This window comes from Amblyomma americanum, chromosome 2 (genome assembly GCF_052857255.1).
Source record: "Amblyomma americanum isolate KBUSLIRL-KWMA chromosome 2, ASM5285725v1, whole genome shotgun sequence".
In the NCBI taxonomy this organism is placed as follows: domain Eukaryota; kingdom Metazoa; phylum Arthropoda; class Arachnida; order Ixodida; family Ixodidae; genus Amblyomma; species Amblyomma americanum.
This window is the reverse complement of record NC_135498.1, coordinates 63628888-63651013: the sequence shown is the minus strand read 5'-3', so window position 1 is coordinate 63651013 and position 22126 is coordinate 63628888. Positions and strand designations below refer to the sequence as shown.

At 45.6% G+C, this 22126-nt stretch overlaps 1 long non-coding RNA gene across 1 annotated transcript; it reads right to left on the bottom strand.

Annotated features, from left to right (window-relative positions):
* Window positions 1–9415: 9415 nt before the first annotated feature.
* LOC144118634 (uncharacterized) lies at window positions 9416–22019 on the bottom strand. Its single transcript, XR_013312082.1, has 3 exons — window positions 21827–22019; window positions 20141–20381; window positions 9416–9621 (listed from the first exon to the last, which is right to left on the bottom strand). It is a non-coding gene; the product is annotated as an uncharacterized LOC144118634 (long non-coding RNA).
* Window positions 22020–22126: the final 107 nt, after the last annotated feature.

Sequence of the window (22126 nt, the reverse complement as noted above, 5' to 3'; positions counted from 1 at the left end):
CAAGAGAAGGCAAGCGTAGCAGGGGTGGGAGGAAGTTAGGGGGGCGGGTGAGATAAAGGAGGTTGCGGAGATGCGGTCCGCGGCTGGGACAGGACAGGGTTAATTCGAGAGATATGAGAGAGGCTTTTGCCCTGCATGCAGTGGGGGTAATCAGGCTGATGATGATAGTGGAACTATGTCTCCTTTTTGGTGTACACCTGATCCGCACCATAAGAGACGTAATAAAAGAAATAGTGAAATGAAGAGTAGAAAAAAAGCGTTTCGAAAGGCTCCACAACAAATCAGACCATTTCGCGTGCATTAACCCGCACCGAGATCGCACAGTACACAATACACTCGGTTTTATTTCGACTGCCGCGACTACAATTTAGCCCGGCGAGCTTAGGCCCATGTGTCCTATCGCCATATATCCACTAGGCAAGCGCAGTGGGCGATTGCAATGCTTAGTAATTCTGGTAAAGTGTGCGATGGAAAGATTATAACTAATTAGACCTCTGAGAAAATATAAGATGCAGTAGAAACTGGAGCAATAGACGGTATTTTGTTACTTCATGCCAAATAATGTTTAAACATACCAGCATATTAAATGAATATTTTGCTGGCATGGTCCTCCACATGTCCACCGCAAGCAAATTTAAGGCCGACATTATTGACTTCTTAGAAGAAAAACAGCTGCGGTGGAGACCTCTCGTGAAGAAAGCAGTCGAAAAGCGGTAAAAATCCTTGATCAGAGTGGTTTTTAGGGCGAGTTGGTATGTCGTGACGAAAGTTTTAGTGCTAACAAACGAGGACGAACAAGAAAAAAAAAGTTTCGACATGGCGAAATTCTGCGCGGCACATTCTTTAGAACAATGATAGGGCAACCCACCAAATAGTTCAGGATGACGTAAGTGTTTATTTATTTATCTATTCCTTTAGCTATTCCTCTTAGCTCTCGCAATTTCCAAGAATGTTAGCGCGTCACATTATAAAAGGGAAACACTTTTTCCACCCGACACGCCTGGCGCAAAACAACACTCTGGGGTTTTGAAGGGGCTAAATTAAAGATAACGTTTTCTTCGCTTCATCTAAAACGCTGACCTTGCTTTTTCGATTTTTAGGGAGGTCCGGAAGTTCGAAAAGAAAGGACGGATGGCAGAGGGCCTTTAAGAAGTGAACAAAGCTCGAAAAAGCAAAAAGAGCAATAATGATGCGAAGCGTTTTGTCGATGTGAATGAGCCTACAAAACAGTCAAGAAAGTCGGAGGGCTTGAACCGAAGAAAATGCAGAAGTGTTTCTTACAGGCTAAGCCTTACAGAGTCTTACAGTCTCCTTGGGGCGACGAAGGAACAAATAGTTAAGGAACGCTGGCATTGGAATAAGGTCAGTCCAAAATCTCGTGAATAAACTCGTTTTCACGTGCTAGGAGTCTAACCAAGTGAGAAGTTATCTTCGAAGGAAGACATCGAAATAGAAACTACAGTGACATTCACGCACAAAAACGCATTGCCAAAGATACCAATTTTCAATTTTCAAAAGAAAGCAGAGAAACTTAAATAATAGCGCAGCCAGACTTCATGGAAATGCTGAGTGAAGTGCTTAGTGTGTAGCGGTTCATAAAAAGGAAAGTATTCTTTGTTGAATTCTGCATCTTTCTGGATCCAGTGCTTGTCATGCGGTTAGGCTGACAAATAATGTGTTGGTGGCCTAAGAGCGATTTTTGTGTAAGTGGACTGCAGACCTACGCAATATCAGAATTTGTAAAGGCCATGTGGTGGTGTTCCTAGGACTGTCTGAATTCGCCCTTAGTGTGAGGTGTAGTGCGACATTTTGAGGCTTTTTATATTCTAAAGTTTTCATATATGAACATTCAGCTGTCCTGTTTATATTTAGTTAAAGTGTTCCCTGTACGATTCCAAGTAACTCTACGGTATTTAATTTTGCTGCCTGTGAACTATAAAAATAAGGCGATTTTTTAATGTTTTTTTCGCGTTTTACTCCACTCTCCTAACTAGTTCTGAGCACAAATTTCAGCTATGTTCTGTAGCACATGTGCAAAGCTAACCAATCACTTCTTCGATTCTTTAGTATTTTTCTTGCGGAGGCGTCGCGGACGGCATCTTTCAGGCGGAGTTAATATCACAGTTGTCTGTCAGTCGAAGGTTCAAGTAATTTAGACGAGTTAACAGTGTAGTTCTGCAAGTTTGCAAATATTTGGACTCCACCGGTGGTATTAAAGGCCTATAAAGTTGCGCATTTGAAACAAAACTCATACGCACAAAAAAACTGAACAAGAAATGAAGTCGAAACAGTATAAGAAAAATTATAATTGACGCAATTTCATTTCTCCAATGGCTGCGGAAATTGAGATATCAGTCATCAAAAGAGCTACGGTTCTGTAGAAAATGTATAAAAGAATATTAACTTCGGTGCTGGTACTTCCTAAACTCGCAAACCGAAACTACTTTTATGGAGAATATTGTCAATGCTCACAACTTCCGTAAAAGCTGTCACTCATTACCCCATTTCATTGCAAACTACTGATGAATTGAGTTCCATGAAATGTTATTGCTGCCGCAGATTATTTTATTATTTGCACATGAGACATCTTTACTGTGAACGCGGTAAATCCGAGCATGGTTTCGCGAGTTGGTTTGAGGGTACATTTTTATTAACGCGGCCGTGGCATGGAACATTACTGTCACGCTATCCACTACTTCGTCGGTTTTCTTGCGAAAGCACTCGTACGCTCACCAGCACCGAGAAAGAATCTTCTCCGTCTGATCTTTCTTTTGCTGACATCTAGCAACACTGGCGTATTGTTAATTTAAAGAAAGTGTAAAGCACCTAGGCACCAGAAAATTTGATCCGGCTGCCCCCGAAATTCATCGCGCCCAGCATGATGGTCCCGATAAAAATTTGGCCCAAGCCATATCCAAAATTTGGCCCACCCACACCTTAAATTTGATCTTGGCCTATTTAGGCCGAAATTGATGCGCAGCTATATATGACCGCGCTCAGCCCGATGATGACCTCCAGATTTGACACGACCTACCCCAAAATTTGACCTTAGCCGATTTGGACCAAAATTGATGCCCAGCCATAATTCTACGTGCCCAACACAGTGGTAACCTCCAAATCTGGTCCTGCTCATTTCCAAAATTTGGCTCTGGTCGCCACCAAATTTTATTTCAGCCGATTTGGACCAAAATCGATGTCCAGCCCTAACTGATTGTGCTTAACATCATGGCGACCACCAAAATTGGCCCTTGTTGCTTCGAAAATCAAGTAAAGACAGATATCAATGCTTTCTATCTATAAAAGCTTTAAAGGGGTACTGAAAGGGGCTCTAATAAAGTTGCAGTATGGCTGGGAGGTTAAAGCATGCCTCTTTACGAATACTGTCCAGCAAGAAATTTTCTAATGCTCCTTGTAGAAGCTGAGTTATATGCCGTCAAAATTTGAATTTCAGCGCCTTCGCGCTTTTCTCTCTCCTGTCGTCACTTTTTGCACGTTGGAAGGTCGGCGCTCCTCCGCCAGCCCCCGCTCCTGGGGCGAAGCTTCCAGCCCCGTCGGAGCTACGCGGCTAGTTGGCCGTGACCTTGGTAGCTGCTTGACGCCTGAAAGAATCTAACCAGTAGCCATCTTTCAACATGTATACGTAGATGCGAGCGATGGAGGAGGGTGCGAGCATGAAAAAGTCGCCGGGAAGGGCTCATCAACTTTCGCGCGTTATTGTGGGTCCTCTGCTGGGTGTAGAAGTGTATTATTTGGCTCATGTTTTCATGACAACACAACGCAGTGAGTGAGCAAGTTGCTCTTCTCGGAAGGTGTTTCAGAGCCTCTTTAATAAAGCTGGACCTCTGACAACGTTTTCTCTACCTGCGCAAGTATTCAAGAAATACAGAAAGGAATGTCACCACGGAAAGCTTAAACGAAGAAAAGGAAGAACTGCAAGGCACAGAGCAAAATAGACTCGATCAAAATGCGAGCACTTTTGTGAGAACTTCTGCTCTAATACAAATCCATATTAAACATAGCTATCTGCTTATACCCTGCACCCCTCCCCCTACTAGGCCATGTTGCATACAGCATTAGAGCCGAATTTATTTCCAAAGCAGCAGAGTAGGCGCTAAAGAAGCGTTGTGAGGGCCTCCTACTCTGTGCAACGGATACAGAAATGTAGGAGGTCGAAGACGTGGCAGTACTTGCAAAGCCAACAATGCGCGCACTGAAACCAGAAATGGCGGAGATATTGAGGGAGAGATAACAGAGTGCCAAGGAAACAATTAGTTTCAACTAACACGTGTTCAGAGGACGCCGAGCAGATTCTGGCCGTTTCAAGTGGCCCCACATTAGGAGAGGCGGCAGCATACGATACATACATACGATACATACATAGCATACATTGGCGGTAGCATACAATAACCGCGGCCCAAAATGCGTTCCATGGCAGTAACCTCTACCCGCAGTCAGCCGTCATGCCTTGGAATGTCTCGCAAACAAATTAAGCAATCACTTTAAGTGCATTATTAAAAAATTGGCACGCAATAAGCTAAAAGGTACAAATTGCATATTGGTATTCAGTAGAGAGAAGCGATCACATCATAACGAACCAAAAAGGCTTTAAGCGGAATTCGTTTTGAGGTTCAGCTAGACTTAGCTAATTTAAATGCAATTATTGCATATTTATGGCTGGTGTGACACATACTAGTAGATTCGCACGCATACTAGAATAAAACACTTTGTGCCATGACGCACTTTGGGCACAAATGCCCTTGCGCCATAAAACTCCACCATAATCATCATCAGCAGGTGAAGATTCTTTTTACTCGTAAAATCTTATTCGTCTATAAATTTTTAGTGCGTTCGGTTTGGTTGTGAGCTGTTTTAGGAGGAAGGGTAGAGTGCCACATCAAGAATTTATTGACAATGTTTGCAGTCTTTGCGCATAATTTATTATGCTTTCGGTAGGCATAAATGTTTCATCACAGTCTTGCGTCGCTGTCAAGCATATCCTGAATTAACGAAAAAGGTAATTTAATGACATTTTCACGGCTTTCCATAAGAGATAGAGAGAGAGAGAGAAAGGCGAGCGGAAAGGCAGGGAGGATAACTAGGCGACGTCGAGTATGCTAACCTACATGTGGGGGGGGGGGGGGGGGGGGCTGATAGAAAACTACTAGGGCCGACTTTCCGGGATGGTTACAACAGGCAGCCTTGGGGTCGCTAGCAATGATGCAATGATAACGGTCGGACTGCCACGATGCTACTTCTGTCATCGTTGTTACTTAACTTAGTCTTGAGAGCAAAAAGTGTGTTCTGACAGGTTAGCTGCAGCTGATGGAGTACACGGAAGTTAGATGGGAGCAGTAGAGGTAGTTGTCCTGTACTCTACATAATAAGGCCAACGATTACGTTGAGGATGTTGTCTTGGCTGCCATTTCATACAACGGCGTTAATTTAAAACATCAGGATCACATAGTTTGCTGCATATACTTGTAATGATGCTGTATAGTTAATATACGGTACTCAAGACGCGGAGTGTGTCAACCATGGCTTTTTTTAAAACAAGTTCTTGTACATACACTGTCTAAAGTTTTAATAAATACCTTGGGAATAAAAGTAGGGCACCTGAGCTTCTGAAAGCACCACACTCTCCCGGTTGTGCACCCAAGGAGCGTAGGTTATAAACCATTGTGCTACTTAGAATTTTTTCTGATGTATTTTATTCTTGCAGTTTGCTGGCGGCACGTGTGGGCAAATGGATGGAGGTATAGTCTCAGGACGTGGCGAGGGGGAAATGTGACTCTCAATGAATCCCTATGTTATTGTGCTTCTTGGGTTAAACAAAAGGCTTTTCCTCCTTTGTAATACAAGGAGCAGCACTAGTGACAAGAACCATGTTCACTAGCTTAAGCAACTAGTGATGCTATTAATGGTAATTATTCTTCGTTTTTCTATTGGCAGCACCACTACGTTGCAGGTAAGACTGAGTGTTTAATAATTATGAGGGCAATTAAGTCAGAACATAGAGGAATGCGAATGTGTTTCGAGATAAGGAAACGTTTCTGAAGAAAGGAAAGGGCGCATTAGCGCTCATATCTTGACATCTTTGTGGACACCTGAGCCCCGCCTTAGACTTTTTGTGAGCCATGACTCGGAACTTCTTGTGACCCATGACTCAACACTTTTCTTGGCCAATTTTGTGAGCCATGACTCAGCACTTTGTTGTGTACGTTTTGTGATGCATGACTCAACACTTTTTGTGACCTATGACTCAGCACTCTTTGTCACCCTGACTCAGCACATTTTTGAGAACTTTCTGACCAATGACTCTGAACTTTTTGTTAGCCATTTTGTGTTCATGACTTATGATCTTGACTCGACTTTGATGACCACGGCTCAATTCTTTCCTCAGGCAATGACTGCAGTCATGACCAGATTGACTATGATTCAGGTCATGACTCATTACTTCAGACTCATGTCTCAATTACATTGACTCACATGACCATGACGATGATCTGACACTATTTATACACCAATTCTCATGCACATTAAATCACGACTACTATGCACTAGCTGATGACCTCCTATCGTGCGACACATTTTGCTTTCGCATTTTCCTTCCACATTTTGCATCCACTTTTTGTGGACACGTCAACTGCCGACATAGCCTATTAAGGCATCACCGCGTAGCAGTGCACCTTCAGTGGCAATCTGCACGGCCTGGAAGGTCCATCTCCCATGAAAAGTATGCAGGTAACGGGGTTTGCTTCTAAGCTGTTTAGCGGGGCTCCCTAGCCTATCTAGCGTTCCGAAGCATGGAAAAATTGAGGACGTGAAGCCATTCCTATTTTCAGAGATTACTGTGGCTGAGGATGCATGAAGAGGTAGGCCGCAGGCCTAACAAGAAATCCTTTGGGGTGTATACTTTTGACGGGGGGTGTATCTCCTGCGGAACCCCATCGATGGCCGAACGTCCGGGCACACGCGGGTAAACAAACATTTCTCACCTACATTTTTCACACTACCAACCGCCAGCTCACCCAAATTTACCTTCCTGAAGCGTCCACCCACAAGAGTCACACGCTGCAGGGGAAACAAATCACAGGAGAAGGAGGAGGAAAAGCTTTTATCAAGTATAGTGCGCTTGTCTTCTTGTGTGCAGCGCTCAATCCAGTGCTCCATGTGCCGACGCGATCCTGCAGGCCCGCCAAAGCAGCTGTCGCTGGTCTTGGGGATTCGTGCTGCTCAGTGCGGTCTCAGGAGAAAGGGCTCTCAGACCATAGTACCGCTGGCGGCTGGCCACCGCTATATTCTCGGCACGCTCTCTGAGCTGGCGCTGGTCGGTAGGCTCAATGCTGGACAAGGCAGATTCCCAATAGGAAGGGGTGTGGAGGGTTGTGGGTGGAACGCCGTCGAATGGTGTTGTGCAGCCACATAGGCAATGTCTTTAACATTCCTTACACGGCAAGTCGGGCATTTGTCCGGATATAGGGTGCTGAAGAACAAGTGTTTGTGATAGAGGTTAGGCTACGTTGAGTGTGTAGTTGACACCATGCCACAACTTCGGCCTTGGTGAGCGTTGGGTACCCGTTCATATGCCAGATGTGCGCTGCTTAGGTTGACAAGGACGGAGTGAACGGCAACTCGAACCGTTCGGTTGTCCTTAGCTCTGTCCTTGTCAACCTAAACATCGCATTTCTTGCATATGACCATGTTCCAACTAGCCCAATCCCAAGCAATACTTGTGGACCCGGACGGGTATTTCGCCGCGTTGACAAATAGGATGTTTTGATCACAGGAGTATTTGGCGCAAAAGTGCCTTCACGCCAGCTATCCTTCTTCAGCACTGGCGCGAATGAAATCTTAGCTGCAAGTTTGGGCGGGATGGCGTAGTACCTCTGCTGTAACGTAGTGGTCGGTTCCGGGTAGCCTAGTCGCCGCACAATTCGGACAATTCTCGTGTCTCTAAGACGAGTGCGCTGGCCAGTCTTTTGCGTTTCCACCAGCTCTTCGGCCGTTCTGTGTAGGCCCAGCTCCAGCAACTTCGGTTGACTTGATAAGTTGCGTGGAACGTCACACGGCTCACGCCTGCACGATTCGCATGATGTCACTTTCCTTAGGCGCCCTGCGTCTGTTGTAGATGCGGTGAATTAGTTGTGAAACCTATTCTGATTGCTTCTGGAGCAACTGTAAAGCGCAGGTCTCTCAGCCGTTAGATTTTGGTCACAGGCTGAGTACCCGCAGTCTGTCTACTCTAGGAATGGGAGTGCCTTTGAGGTGGATGTCGATACCAAGGTCGACTGCTTGGGTCCTCGCGCACGCGCGGATGATTAGCAGTTCTGATTTTTCAGGTGCGCACGTAAGCCCGCTCTGCGCTACCTGTGTGAACTCTTGAAAGTTACCTTGCATGTGGCCGTCCGAGCCTGTCGTCTTTCATATCGTGATATCGTCGGCGTAAAGTGTATGGTGCGCATCCGACATTATAGAGAGCAGAGGAGGAAGGCCAGCCATAGCCACGCACAACAAAGGTGGCGACAGCACCAAGCCCTGTGGAGTACATCGACAAGTGAGACGAATCGGCTCAGAGCGAAGATTTCAGATGCCCGCAGTTTCGGTTAGATCTGGGAGGAAGGCCCTCACGCAGTGTGATAGCATTCGAAGCTGTTGATGGCTTTATCGGAAGTGAAGGCAGTTATTTGGTGACTTCACTTTCTATATGATGACGTCACTTTTCTGCAACCAATGTGAAGTGTTCGGTCTGGTGACGTCAGTTCCTTCCAGTGAAACGGAATTATTTGGTGTAGTGACGTCATATTCCACCGACCAATCAACGAATTATGCGACTGACGACGCATTTTTTTCCCGAAGAGGCTTGCAATGCTGTAGCATTAAAACCGACAGTGAAATCAAATTATAATATAAAAAGGAAGGCGATCATCGTAAAAGTGAAATTTACAACGAATACTGCTAACGTATATTTGTCGCATCACATATTATGGTTTTGGTTTACGGTTTATTGGTGTTTAACGTCCCAAAGCGACTCAGGCTATGAGGGACGCCGTAGTGCACTGCCATCGCTCAGTATACGGGCCTCTAGAATTGCATACTATGATCGAAATTCTCTTCTTTTTTCGTCAAGGATAAAAATAAATGCACCAGCATTACTTTGAACATGAGTGGATTCAGTCTTTGATAGAAAGTATTTCACCGGGTTAGAAAAGCAATATTTGTGCATAGTTAACTGAAAAATAAAAATAAGCGTATGGTTAATAATTACATGAAGAGTATCTCGCTGAGCAGGTGCAGATTTTATTTAGCATTTAAAATATTTTTGTGCTGAATCTTTTGTGCATATTCGAGACATTAAGAATTAGAGCTGTTTTAGTGTATATTATCGGACCGAAAAATTCACTAAAGACTTCTCTTGTTGAAAGGACACTTTATTGGGCATAAATTGTGAGTTGGTTGTCTTTATTTTGATGAAAAATACATTCCAGTTATATTGTAGTCGTTATTACCGAGAGGTACGTTTGCCATGGCACACACGCCAACACTAGGGTAATCGTTCCGTGGTATGCATGTACAATGGCCGTCTTTTAAACTTGTGCACGGTGTTGGATATGATGGATTGCACTGTATTGAAACAACAAAAAGTTATTAGTAACCACAATAGAACATCACCAACTCGAATAATACACTACAGTCGCCCATTCGTTTATATGACGCTTAAAGTTGTCGTGATTGAGAATGTTTAGTACCCTTAGCAGGAGAAGGGTTGCTAATTGACCAGGAATAATCAGAAATACAATTGTTCATTGCTAGTAGCCGTCCCTCAGGAATTAATATGTGGGTGTTAGTGCCACTGCTGAGTTTCGGGCTAATTTTGAGCGACGTACTATCATTATCAATTTCTTTGAGCGGACTGTCACGTGTCTGAATATTCCTGTTTCTATCTGTTTCAAGTGTTCACCTTCGTTCTTTATCTGAATACAATCTATTTTTTTTTTACTCCAAAGTCGAAGATCCCGCCTTGTACTAAAGAAGCCCTCGCTAGGCCCTTTTTGCTCTTGGATGAGTAGAACGATTCCATGACATTTTTAATCATTTATTGAAGCCTGAAGTTGCCTGCTGTCATCAAGAGCTCTGGATTAAATTTGAGGCTGCCAAGTATTCATTTTCAGTCTCCAGAGAGCGCGCGTGGTCAGTTCTTTTACTTAAAGCATTTTATCGTTAAACTAGAATCACTTCGACCCTTTCTGAAGAAAGCGCCACTGTTCTCAGTGCTGTGCTGTAACTACAAAATTGTAAAATTTTATACCGCACAGTCATCTTTATTGTCCTCCTTAGGCAATAAAGTCTCCTTATGGTGCTCTAATGAGCAACACAGAAGACTGGATAGAGGCTTCGTTTTTACTGGGCGGCGTGTCTTTCAGGAACGGTCAAACACGACGGAAAGATAACGGTCTCTAATGCCCTTCATGAGGCCGAGCAATGGGCGCCGTATATGAATTAAGTATTTTCACGTATTGGCCATTATGGATGGAGCTCAGTAACTCATTCTTGCGATTGACGACGTTGGCTTTGTTTCAGTCTCCATCGATCATGACAACCACCATCATGACAGCCCATCATGGCAAGACGCTGTTCCCGGCGGAGAGCTCTGTTACATAGACTTCCACTTTCGGCGGCGAATATTCAAGAATTATGCTGCGAAAACTGCTACGCTTTCCGAGCGCAAGCATTGCTCCAGCGAAAATACAGAGAACAAAGCTGTTCACTCGGGCGAGGTTTGCCAACACCGCCGCGCTCGTTCTGGACAAAGAAGACGTTCGGCCACGCGCTCGGGAACACAGTTCGACCTCCAGGTGGCGCCGGCAGAAAGTCAGCAGCGTGGCATTGCCCCTCCCATCTAAGAGGCATCGACTCGATGCCGCACGCGAGGGGAAGAAAAAAAAATAAGGCGGAAGGTAATGGCGGGGTTGGGTCCGGGGCTAACGGGAATAAAACGGCTTCATTCGCGCCACGTGGACGACCTCGGACGTAGGGTGTCGAAAGGACCGGACAGTTCCTTGAGGGAGCACCTCGTAGGTCACCGCGCTGAGGCGGCGTAACACCTGGTACGGACCAAAGTAACGGCGAAGAAGATTCTCGGAGCGCCCTCGCAAACGGATTGGGCTCCACACCCAGACTTGGTCACCGGGTGGGTAAATCACCTCCCTGCGGCGGAGGTTGTAACGCTCGGCGTCGCGTTGTTGTTGGCACCGGATTCGCTGTCGAGCAACTTGGCGAGCAACTTCGGCGTCACGGACAAATTGGTCGGCATCCACGACAGAAGAGGGAGTAGGATCCGGAAGAAGCATGGCGTCCAGCATGGTCAAGGCTTCGCGACCGTGCACCAAATGGAAAGGAGTGAAGCGCGTCGTTTCGTGAAGCACAGTGTTGTACGCGAACGTTATGTAAGGAAGTATCCGATCCCAGTTCGCGTGGTCATCGTCGACATACATAGAAAGCATATCGGCAATTGTCTTGTTAAGCCGCTCAGTCAGTCCGTTGGTTTGCGGATGGTAAGCTGTTGTCTTTCGATGGCTGGTGCCACTGAGTCGAAGTACCTCGTTCGTAAGTGCCGACGTAAACGGGGTTCCCCTGTCAGTTAATACGACCGTTGGAGCTCCGTGACGAAGCACAATGTTATGAATGAAAAAACTTGCGACTTCGGCGGCGGTACCACGGGGAAGAGCCTTGGTCTCACAGTAGCGGCTGAGATAGTCAGTGGCAACAGCAATGTACCGGTTACCAACGGAAGACGCCGGAAACGGACCGAGTAAGTCCATGCCGGCCTGTTGAAATGGGAGGCGCGGGGGATCGATAGGCTGCAGGAGCCCGGCTGGTTTAGTCGGTGGCGTCTTCCGGCGCTGACATTCTCGGCAGGTTCGGACGTAACGGCGGACAACCGCAGCAAGCTTGGGCCATTAGTACTTGGTGCGTATGCGCGCCAACGTGCGGGAAAACCCTAGATGGCCCGAAGAAAGGTCGTCGTGGCACGCGCGCAGAACTTCGTCACGAAGCGCAGCTGGCACTGCAAGCAGATAGACAGTCTCCGTTAGGCCGTAGTTCTTTTTGTAGAGTACCCCATCGCGCAAGCAAAACGATGACAGTCCGCGCTTGAAGAGCCGAGGTGGAGATGGGGCGATTCCTTCAAGGTATTCTATGAGGGGCAACAGGTTAGAATCGGCCCTTTGTTGTTGGGCAAGGGTGGACGTGGTGAGAGCACCAAGAAAAGCGGAATCGTCGTCGGACTCGTGAGTGGGGCACAGGATTGGGGCGCGGGATAGACAGTCAGCATCGCTGTGTTTCTGGCCAGACTTGTGCACGATGGTGACATCAAATTCTTGTAACCGAAGACTCCATCGAGCAAGCCGCCCCGAGGGATCCTTCAGGTTCGCCAACCAACAGAGTGAATGGTGGTCGCTCACGACCCGAAACGGGCGGCCATACAAGTACGGACGAAATTTCGTAACGGCCCACAGCACAGCTAGACATTCCTTTTCCGTTGTGGAATAATTGACTTCTGAGCGGGACAAAGTGCGACTGGCGTAAGCAATCACGCGTTCTAGACCATCCTGCCGCTGAACAAGGACCGCGCCGAGGCCAACGTTACTAGCATCAGTGTGCAGTTCAGTGTCGGCCTCTTCGTCGAAGTTGCCAAGCACAGGCGTACACTGCAGACGGGACTTGAGTTCTGTGAAGGCGCTGTCCTGGTCTTGGCCCCAGATGAAGGGTTCAGAATCCTTCGTCAGGCGGGTCAAAGGCTCTGCTAGCCGGGAGAAATTGGGAACAAACCGGCGATAGTACGCGCAGAGGCCCAAGAAACGACGCAGGCTCCGTTTGTCTGTTGGCTTAGGGAAGGCAGCTACGGCGGCCGTCTTTTCGGGATCTGGACTAACACCTCGTGCGCTGACAATGTGACCAAGAAACTTCAGCTCTTGAAATGCAAAGTGACATTTCTCTGGCTTGAGAGAGAGACCAGCGGAACGTATGGCCTCGAAAACAGCACGCAAGCGTTTCAGGTGCTCATCAAACGTGTCAGAGAAGATCACGACATCGTCAAGATATACGAGGCATGTCTGCCACTTCAGACCGGACAGCACGGTGTCCATCATTCGTTGAAACGTGGCAGGGGCCGAGCACAAGCCAAAAGGGAGTACCTTAAACTCGTATAAACCGTCAGGCGTAATAAAGGCGGTCTTCTCTCGGTCGCGTTCGTCGACCTCTATTTGCCAATACCCACTGCGGAGGTCAAGGGATGAAAAGAAGGTGGCATGGCGCAGGCGGTCTAGGGAATCATCAATGCGGGGCAGAGGGTACACATCTTTTTTCGTGACGGTATTCAGGCGCCTGTAATCGACGCAGAACCTGAGGGTGCCATCTTTCTTCGTGACGACAACAACAGGCGATGCCCAGGGGCTCGTGGAAGGTTGGATGACGTCGTCCTGGAGCATCTGTGTAACTTGGCGGCGGATGGCATCGCGTTCTTTGGAAGACACGCGATAAGGGCGCTGGCAAATTGGTCTTTGGTCGTCAGCAACGACAATTCGATGCTTGGTAAGCGGCGTCTGTCGGACCTTGCCTCATTGTCCATTCTTGTAGGCTCGGTCCCGACGGCCGCTATATCGACACCAGTGCATTGGGCTCCTGAGTACTGAAGCCGCTCAAAAATCAGTCTCTCTCTCTCTCTTGCCATGTGTGTCTGTGCACATCCCTGATCGCGGTTTCACACGATCACGCAATCCTGGCACTCAGCAGTGTCCAAGGTCATAGAAAAAAGGAAAGTGCTCTCCCTTTGCCAGGCGCACTAGGCGCAGTCTTCGCTCCACGCCCGCTCTCAAAAAAGTTGCACTCCGCTAGAATGAAAACCCGCCACCGCATTCCGTCGATGATGATGAAAGATTCGTTCTGGTTCTGCCAGCTTCGCTGAAGCCGTTCTGATTTGCATTCCGTCGCTGATGAAACACTCTGGTTCCGTTACCTCGCTCAAGCCGCACTGCGTGGCATCAGACCTCTGCGTGGAGTGCAGAGCCGCAGCAATATTGAAGGCTACGTTACTTTAAAGTCAATTTGACATCGAAGCTTGCCGAAACAGTCTGAGATGAATGAGAAACTGCTATCGGCTACTAGTACAGGTTTTGGAGAGGCTAGCCGAGCAGCCAATCAGACAGGCTATGTGACGTGCCTAGGCGAGAAGAAACGGGAGGCCTTGCTCATTGGATGACTGAGCTGAAAGCCTGCTTTGAAGATGCTGTCTAATCCACTCGTAGAAATTAGTCGCAAAGAAGAGTGATTCCTAATCACATTAAAAAACAGGAAAAATGCAACTGTAGCCTTCGAAGAAACCGCGGCTCCTGTGAACCCACTGATCAAGGACTAAAGTTGTTTCACCGCTCGGTGCGTGGAGAAGTTAGTTGGATCCGTAGCTCAACTCTTCTCTCTGCAAAGTGTACTTTCACTCGAAAGGACCTACTTATTTATTCCAGGAAATCCATACAAGTACTGATGCTAAATTAAACTTCTCAAAAAGCTAAAAGAAATGCGCTGCTTTGTGTGTCATGATCTGGCCCCAATATGTGGATAATTTAGACAAACGAATTTGCAAGTGTCTGTGTAATTCCAGTGTTGCAAAAATTTGTCACCAATGCGGAGCAAGTTGTTTAGCCCCGCGAAAGGAGTGCATTGTCTCAGCAGAAAAATCGCGATTCACATCTTCTGTTCCGCCCAGGAGGAATTCGCCGCACAACGGGTCACCGCACCTTCCCCGCAAGCTGCTTTCTTCTCTCTTTGCATTTAAATATTCGATTGCAAGATAGGTATGCGGCGGTAGTTTTGCTTTTCACACAGTCAGACCGCCACTTGAAGCGTTTTCAGAACCATTGTTGCAAACAGAGGTAAAAAGATATTCATTTAATTTGGCTCCAAAGACCTCGTAGTGATTTCATCTCACCAGTTCAAGAATTCATTTTAAAGATTTCAGGGGCAGTTTATTTATGTCTTATGAGTTTAATTAGAGATTAACTATGCCTTATGCGGAGATATCTGAATCTTGATGAGCTAGAACTGTTTTGAAGTGGTCAACCTGAGGTGTTGCTTCATTATCTGTTTTGAACCACGGACTAGAAATATTTGTTGAACCATTAGATATTTTTTTCCAGGTACAACGTGACACTACTGCTCATGACGTATATACAGTTCCTCAGTTCCTCAGTTCCTCAGCTACAGTTCCTCAAAAGGTCGCAGCTGTTTTTTCATTCACCGTTCTTAAACCTTCGATTTGATTATTTAGGCTAATGGTTTGCATTCCTCGAACTATTCTTTGATAGGCTAATTTTTATTTTACGACGAATCACTTTTTTCGTGTTTCATAGTTTTGAAATATACGGCGTGTTTCAGTGCAAACTTTAGAAAATTGTTAAATAGATGCTTTCCGAAAAAAGCTGTAAAGGAGAAAACAATCAGCTGCGGTGGACATCTGCCATAGTAAAAGCCTTGCTAACCGCTAGGTTATTATCTATAATTTACAATTACCTTTTTAATTATGATATTTGGCGGTTATTGGCAATGAATTGTTTGTAGCCACAAAAAAGTTGATGCTGTATCACTTTATAAAGCGAAAAAAAGTAATTTGGTTAAGCCCTGCAGCGCGAGAAAATCTTTTTTTTCTTCGCCGAACCAAAACTGAAAGCATGAGCTGCGCAAAAAGCACCGTGAAAAAGAGACACCTGCTGATGATGTATTGCAAAGACTGTGGTGCACATTTCGAAACGTGTGTGGTAATTCCTCCAACTTGGTAGCCTGAACGCTCAGCTTAGATTGCGGCCGGCATTGTACTTTGCTTCGTCGTTTCGCATAAGAAAAAGGCTGGTTATCATCGTCTATGCGGTTATCGATCCTGAGAGCTCTGATCAGCGCACCGGGCAGTGTTTTTTTTCCTTTGTCTCTGCTACTTTTGATTTGTCTATCAGAGGGGTTATATTTGAGGCGTCACCAACCGCTTATTTAGTCAATAGGTTTAGTTACTGTTCCTGTATAATCGCTGCGTGTTAAGAAGTGCATCAGACAAAAAAATAGTTTCGGCCGTGAAGGAACGAGAGCTTCTGCGGCAGTTGCTATAGGCTGCTAGGCAGTTCTTGTGGTTCGTAGCTCCATTTCCACGAAAAGCGGTGACGTTGGCTTTTGAGGTGCTTATTATAGTGGTAATGCTATCGATGCTATTGATTGAATTTCGCCCCTACTTGGTAATACTATCGATGATTTAGAAATCGATGTCCTGGTGTGCATCTCTGTCAGGACGGAAGCAAGCGCCAGGGAAATTCTCGGTGCATATGAATCAAGCCCGGATTTAGTTTAGAAGCCACTTTCAAGACACAGCTAGCTACCACCCATATAATATGTGTCTTCACCAGAAGCTGAGAACAAAGCACTTTCAGAAACAGCTCAATTTTCGGAACTTGTGCCTGAGCCAATGCGACGCCGACCCGCGATTTCTACCGAGAGTGGTTTTTACTGACAAGGCCCGATTTTGCAGGGATCCAAATGTCAGTTTTCACCGCGCCCATTATTAGTGCGACCAGAACCCACCCGGTTACTTGAGCATAAGCAACGGAGAGGCTGTTTAGCATATGTTTGCTGACATATATTAAGGCCGTATTGTTGGTCCTTACTTAATTAACGAAAATCTTACTGGAAAGACATGCAAACACTGCGTTCTAAAGGGCGTCGTCTCTGAATATGCCTCAGAGCTGTCAGTGACTGTGGTGAAAAAATTGTTGTTCCAGCTTGAGGGAGCCCCGCAGCATTTTTCTTCATCAGCTGGACAATTCATGGAAGAGTTCTTTCCAACCAATTGATTGGGCGTCGTGGTACCCTGCCTATCCTCTTAGTTCGCTCTATTTATCAGTCTTGGCTTTGTGTTGTTGGCTTTAACTCCCCAAAGCGACTCAGGCTATGAGATTCGTCGTAGTGGAGGGCTCCGGGTAATTTCGACCACCTGGAATTTTTTAGTGTGCCCTGACATTGCACACAATGCGGGCCTCTAGCATTTCGCCTTCATTGAAATGCGACCGCCAAGGCCATGATCGAACCCGCGTCTTTTGGTTCAGCAGTCCAGCATCCTAATCACTGAGCCACAGTGGAGGCCCTTATCACCCTTGAATGGCTTCCTCAGAGACTATGTAAAGATGTGGTCTTTAAGACGAAGCGAGCTAACCACGAAGATGTCAAGTCACGTGCACGAATATCACTGGAAAACATTCCCAGGCAAATGCTATCTGCTGTGAGTGCCACAAAAGAGCTCTTTCTTTTGTGCGTCCAATGTAGGGAAAGCAATTTGAGCACATCAAGTAAAAAATGTTTGTTGCCTCATATGATACTGCTCTCGTGGGGGTGTTCCCGAATAGGGCTGCAAAGAACTGGAACATTGGAATGCAAAGATTTTATTCATTAATGCTTCTTCTACGACTCGGAACTGCTCAACACGTGCGGCCAAAGTTTCCTAACAATGGGCTGCGAATTCTTGCAAAAAATGAGACGCGTCTGCGTCCGCGCGCGGCATCAGAATTCAGACATCTGGTGGGAAGCAACTTCGCGGTACAATTCCAAACGTTTTCAGCTAGGGAGTCGTTCACATTTAGTTTAGCTGTCAAGCCTATGCCATGCAAAGGAAATAAACGCTAACAGACATTACTCAGTACATGTGAAGAAAACGGAGCAGCTAAACAGACACCTGCACGCTTTCACAGAAGCTTGGCTTAATTTTATTCATTTAACGAATCTATCTCGATGCAAAGGAAAGAAAAAAAAAGCCTGCTTCTCTGAATAGCTGCACGGGCAGAGCGCATGGCCAGTCCCTGTGAGGGTTCTGAAAATCGACGCCCGCGTTCTTGACGACGACTAACCTGTTTGCTGCGCCGAGAGAATAGAAAAAGTTAACACCGGCTGTGGTCTAAGCTCAGCCTCTAGGATTGCTAGCCAGTGAAAAAAGCGTAACTTCGGACTTGTCTTCGCAGCCATTGAAACATGAACCTGCGTACGTTGCGTTTGCACAAGACTTCCGGCGCTCGTCACGCACAGTTTTGGTTTGGTTTCGATTTCGCTTTAGAAAATGACATTTTTTTTCGGTTTAACAACTGATGCGGCATCGTCTTCAGCGCGGCTGCTAACAATTCACACGCAATAACCGCCAAAGTCCGCTATTTAAAACAAATTATTAGTAAACGTTACTTGATTAGCTAGCTAATCAACACGAGTTTTACAGTTACTGAAGTCCGCCACAGCTCTTAGTTTACTCTCGAAGTGGTCTCTTTTTGCCTTGAACAGTCTACTTTTACGAATTTTTTCAAGAGTTCACTAGAACACCCGGTGTACAGTGTTGCTTTTAAGTTTGTATATTTTGATTAGTGCGAAGCACCTTTCTGATGTGTAAACCCTGAGCAAGATGTTGCGATTAATGTTGGTTTGTGCCAAGAGCATAGCAACGGTGACATAGCAACGCTATAACATAGTTACGGAAAGAAATAAATAAAACAAATATATCCGCGACTGGGCTTTAAACCCGCGGCGGCGTGGAAAGATGCACTTTTCTGGTCTGTGCACAAAAGCACTATGCTATCGCCGCCGCTAATCATGCCTCGTGTTAAACTGCAACACACTCTTGCGTTGTGCATTGCTAGTCGTGGTATTCATCAAAGAACACTGCTATGGATCTGAAGTCGTTGCCAGACGTGCCGACGGCCCAGTAAAGCTAAACATAGGCTTTCGCAAGTCTACTCGGTTTAACTACGTTAAATGGGACCAGTTAAAAAAACTGTGAGAAATACATCGGTGCAGTCTGTTTAGGTCAGTTGTACAGAAGAGCACACACTATGTACGTGATACGGCTCAATACTCTGACTTAATTAACGAAAATGAACTAACCAAGTTGTATTTCTGATTTCGTAAAGCAAGAACACCATATTTATGCGTCTAAGGGCCGCCCGGGTATATAGGCCACTCACCGCTACTTTGAAGCCGATGATATGAAAAAAAAGTTTCAACTGAAATGGGTTTATGGCCGTTTAACGTCCCAAAGCGTCTCTGGCCAACTGACATGAACTGCTGTACACGTGTGCACGCCTTCTACGAGAAGCTGCCAGATTATGACAGCTGCCTGCGTCCATTTACGTTCACTTTTCCAGTACGCACTGCTGTGAAGCTGTGTGCTACTTGTGAGGGTCTTCGGTTTCGTCCGCGCAGCTCGGCATCGTTTTTATTTGCGCTGCACCTTCAGCCGTTCATTTTGCCAGTCAGCCGTTTTGCTAGTGTTGCCAACCGGACGACTAAAATGATCACCACCCCAGCTCTTGTGCTCATGCAATTTTAATTCATGGCGTTCAGTGTCCGCAGTCATTGCTGTTAAAAGCTTTAAAGTTGCTGCCATTTTGAATGCAAATTGACAGAACTGAAGGTGACTATATTTACGAGGGTGATCAAAATGAAGACCTTTAAAGCTATCTGAAACTAGGCGCTAGATGTAGCGTCAAACTGTGATGGACAGAGGAAGCAGTTACAAAGCTATCTAAAACTAGGCGCTAGATGTAGCGTCAAACTGTAATGGACATAGGAAGTAGTTACCCTGGAATATGGCTTGCAAACTAAACTCAAAAATGCCGCTTTCGGGGCAAGGGCCCACTCCCCTAATTTGAGAAAAAAAAAACGTGCGGCCCTTACCCGAATATATACGGTATATCGCTAAATGGAAGGCCGTCAACATGAAAGGTGAGCCGAGTTTTAATTTTTTTTCATCGACAAATTCGCTCGAAGAATAAAACGTCAGAACCACGCATCTCAAAGCTCGTTGAGGTGGCCTTTTGCGCACTATATTTCCAAAATATTTTAACAAAAGCTACCGCTAAACAGATGGAAAGAGATGGAAAACATGGCAGATGGAACTTGCCGTTAGAAATATGGAACGATAGCTCGCAGCATATTGCAGCTCAGAGCTTACAATGTGAATGCTCTGCATTAACCGTGATGTACTTGTAGTCGACTATTAAAATACCTTTACAATTTATGATAATGGTAGGAATGATGAATATCTTTTAATTACTAACGATATCGCACTTACCGGCATTAAGCACTTGTAATGGCTAGTCCAATTTCCCGTAAACTGCGAATGGTGTAGGGTTTCGTTGTTACCATAGGTAGCGTTAGTCACCGTTATATTTCCTAACTTTATAACGCTAAGGCAAATTGGTTTAAAACCTGTCTCAGTGGAGTCGCCTTCTTCACCAGGGTAGTAATCATCGGTGCTGTTTTCACATTCATCGCTGTCTTCGATACTTGTTTCAGGGGTGTGTTCTGCAACGCTAGAAACATGAAAACGTCGAATTAGCCTCCTCCGTAGTTGATGAAGCGAAAGCTAAGAATAAGGACCAAACTAATGGTAAGTGAGCTCGCAAGCATAATTCAGATCCTCGAGTGAGATGTGTATAGCATAATCGCGTGTCTCCGGCCAGGCTGAAACACTATTAGGAAAAAATTACATTTCACGAACAAAGGAAAAAATTTGCTGGCATTTTTGTCGTCGAACACATGTGTAGGCTAAGCATGAAATGCTATGCAGAAGCAGCATAGATTTTAGCACGGGTTATGGATGATACTGGCAGCACATTTTACTAGCTTGATTGATTTTGCTATGTGTTAATTTATAGCAAATACTGTTTGGAAAACATCTCAACAAGACAAAGACAGAAATCAGACAACACGACGCTGTTCTTCTATTCAGTCTTTGCACTCACTGAATAAGCCTCCCGTAGATCCACAGACTGCTATATATCGCCATAGGCGTCTTTCAATTCTTGTATTTCATCTCGTAGGCGGTCTAGGCGCCCGACGCTGGTTTCAGTGAATGACGTGCCAGTCTTGGCCTGCTTTTGTCCAACCACAGGAGCACATCCGTTCAATTTTCGCTAGTTCTTGATTTTATATCCGGCCGCTTGAGGTTTTTGTTTTCAAGCGTTTCACCACGCTTGCGTTAAATATGCGTGAAGTTTATTTCTATATCTGGTCCGAACTTCAAGAAGCAGCTATGGCAACAACGCAAATTGAAAACGAATCATCAGTTTTCATCAGCGAGAAATGTAACGATAACACTGATTGCACTGAAGCTCTACGGTGCTATAATAGTACTGTCTAAGTTTCTTTCGCGAAAGGAGACAACAAACAAGGCCTCACTCATTCAACAAGGGTTCATGTCTGCTAAAGAAATTTTTTCGCACATCTGATCATCCTAATTTTAAAAACATAGCAGAAATTCTATTTAGAGAGCCATTATTAACACCGGGTACAATGACGTAATTGGAGGGTATGGGGGCGCGTAACGTGCTTAACGTAAGATATTGAGTCACTTGATGTCACGTGGTAATTCACGCCAATATGGCCTAGAATTCAGCATTGTCGCGAAGTGTGTAGACGATTCAATGCATCCGTCAGTGTGACTTATCAGCTCTGGTGGTGGGCATATACACTGCGAGCTTTTTCAGTCTAGAATTAAGAGCGAATACTTATATTTCGGGCTTCAGGAGAAACCTCGGTGAAACAAGATTCAACTTAATAATTTATACAATGCAGATAATTTTAATATACACAGCGGCCGAGTACCATCCCTCTCTTGCAATAAAGGCTTCATTCCTTCATTCAAATATACACTGATTAAACCAAAAATAATGCCTGGGCTGCATAAATCAGCTCGATATTCATTGTACGGCTGACTATTAGCGCACATGAAATAAGGGCGGACATAAGTACTCACGCTGAGGCCAGGTGGATAGTTATCAGTGACGCCACCAGAATTACCACTGAAAACGCCATTTGTATTGCTATTAATTAGTATTACAGGGAAAATTTGCTGAGCCGTAAGTGGAAGGGGCACAGAACAGCCCGGGCTAAATGCTAAACTGAGCAAACAATAAACTGCTTCTGTGTTATAGTGCTAGCGATATCAGGCGCCCACTTGCATTGTTCTGCTGTTATCGATCAACCATGAGTGCCCTGACAATTTTCAAAGCACGTGCGAGGAATTCCAGTACATGACGAGACATAAATCGAAAGT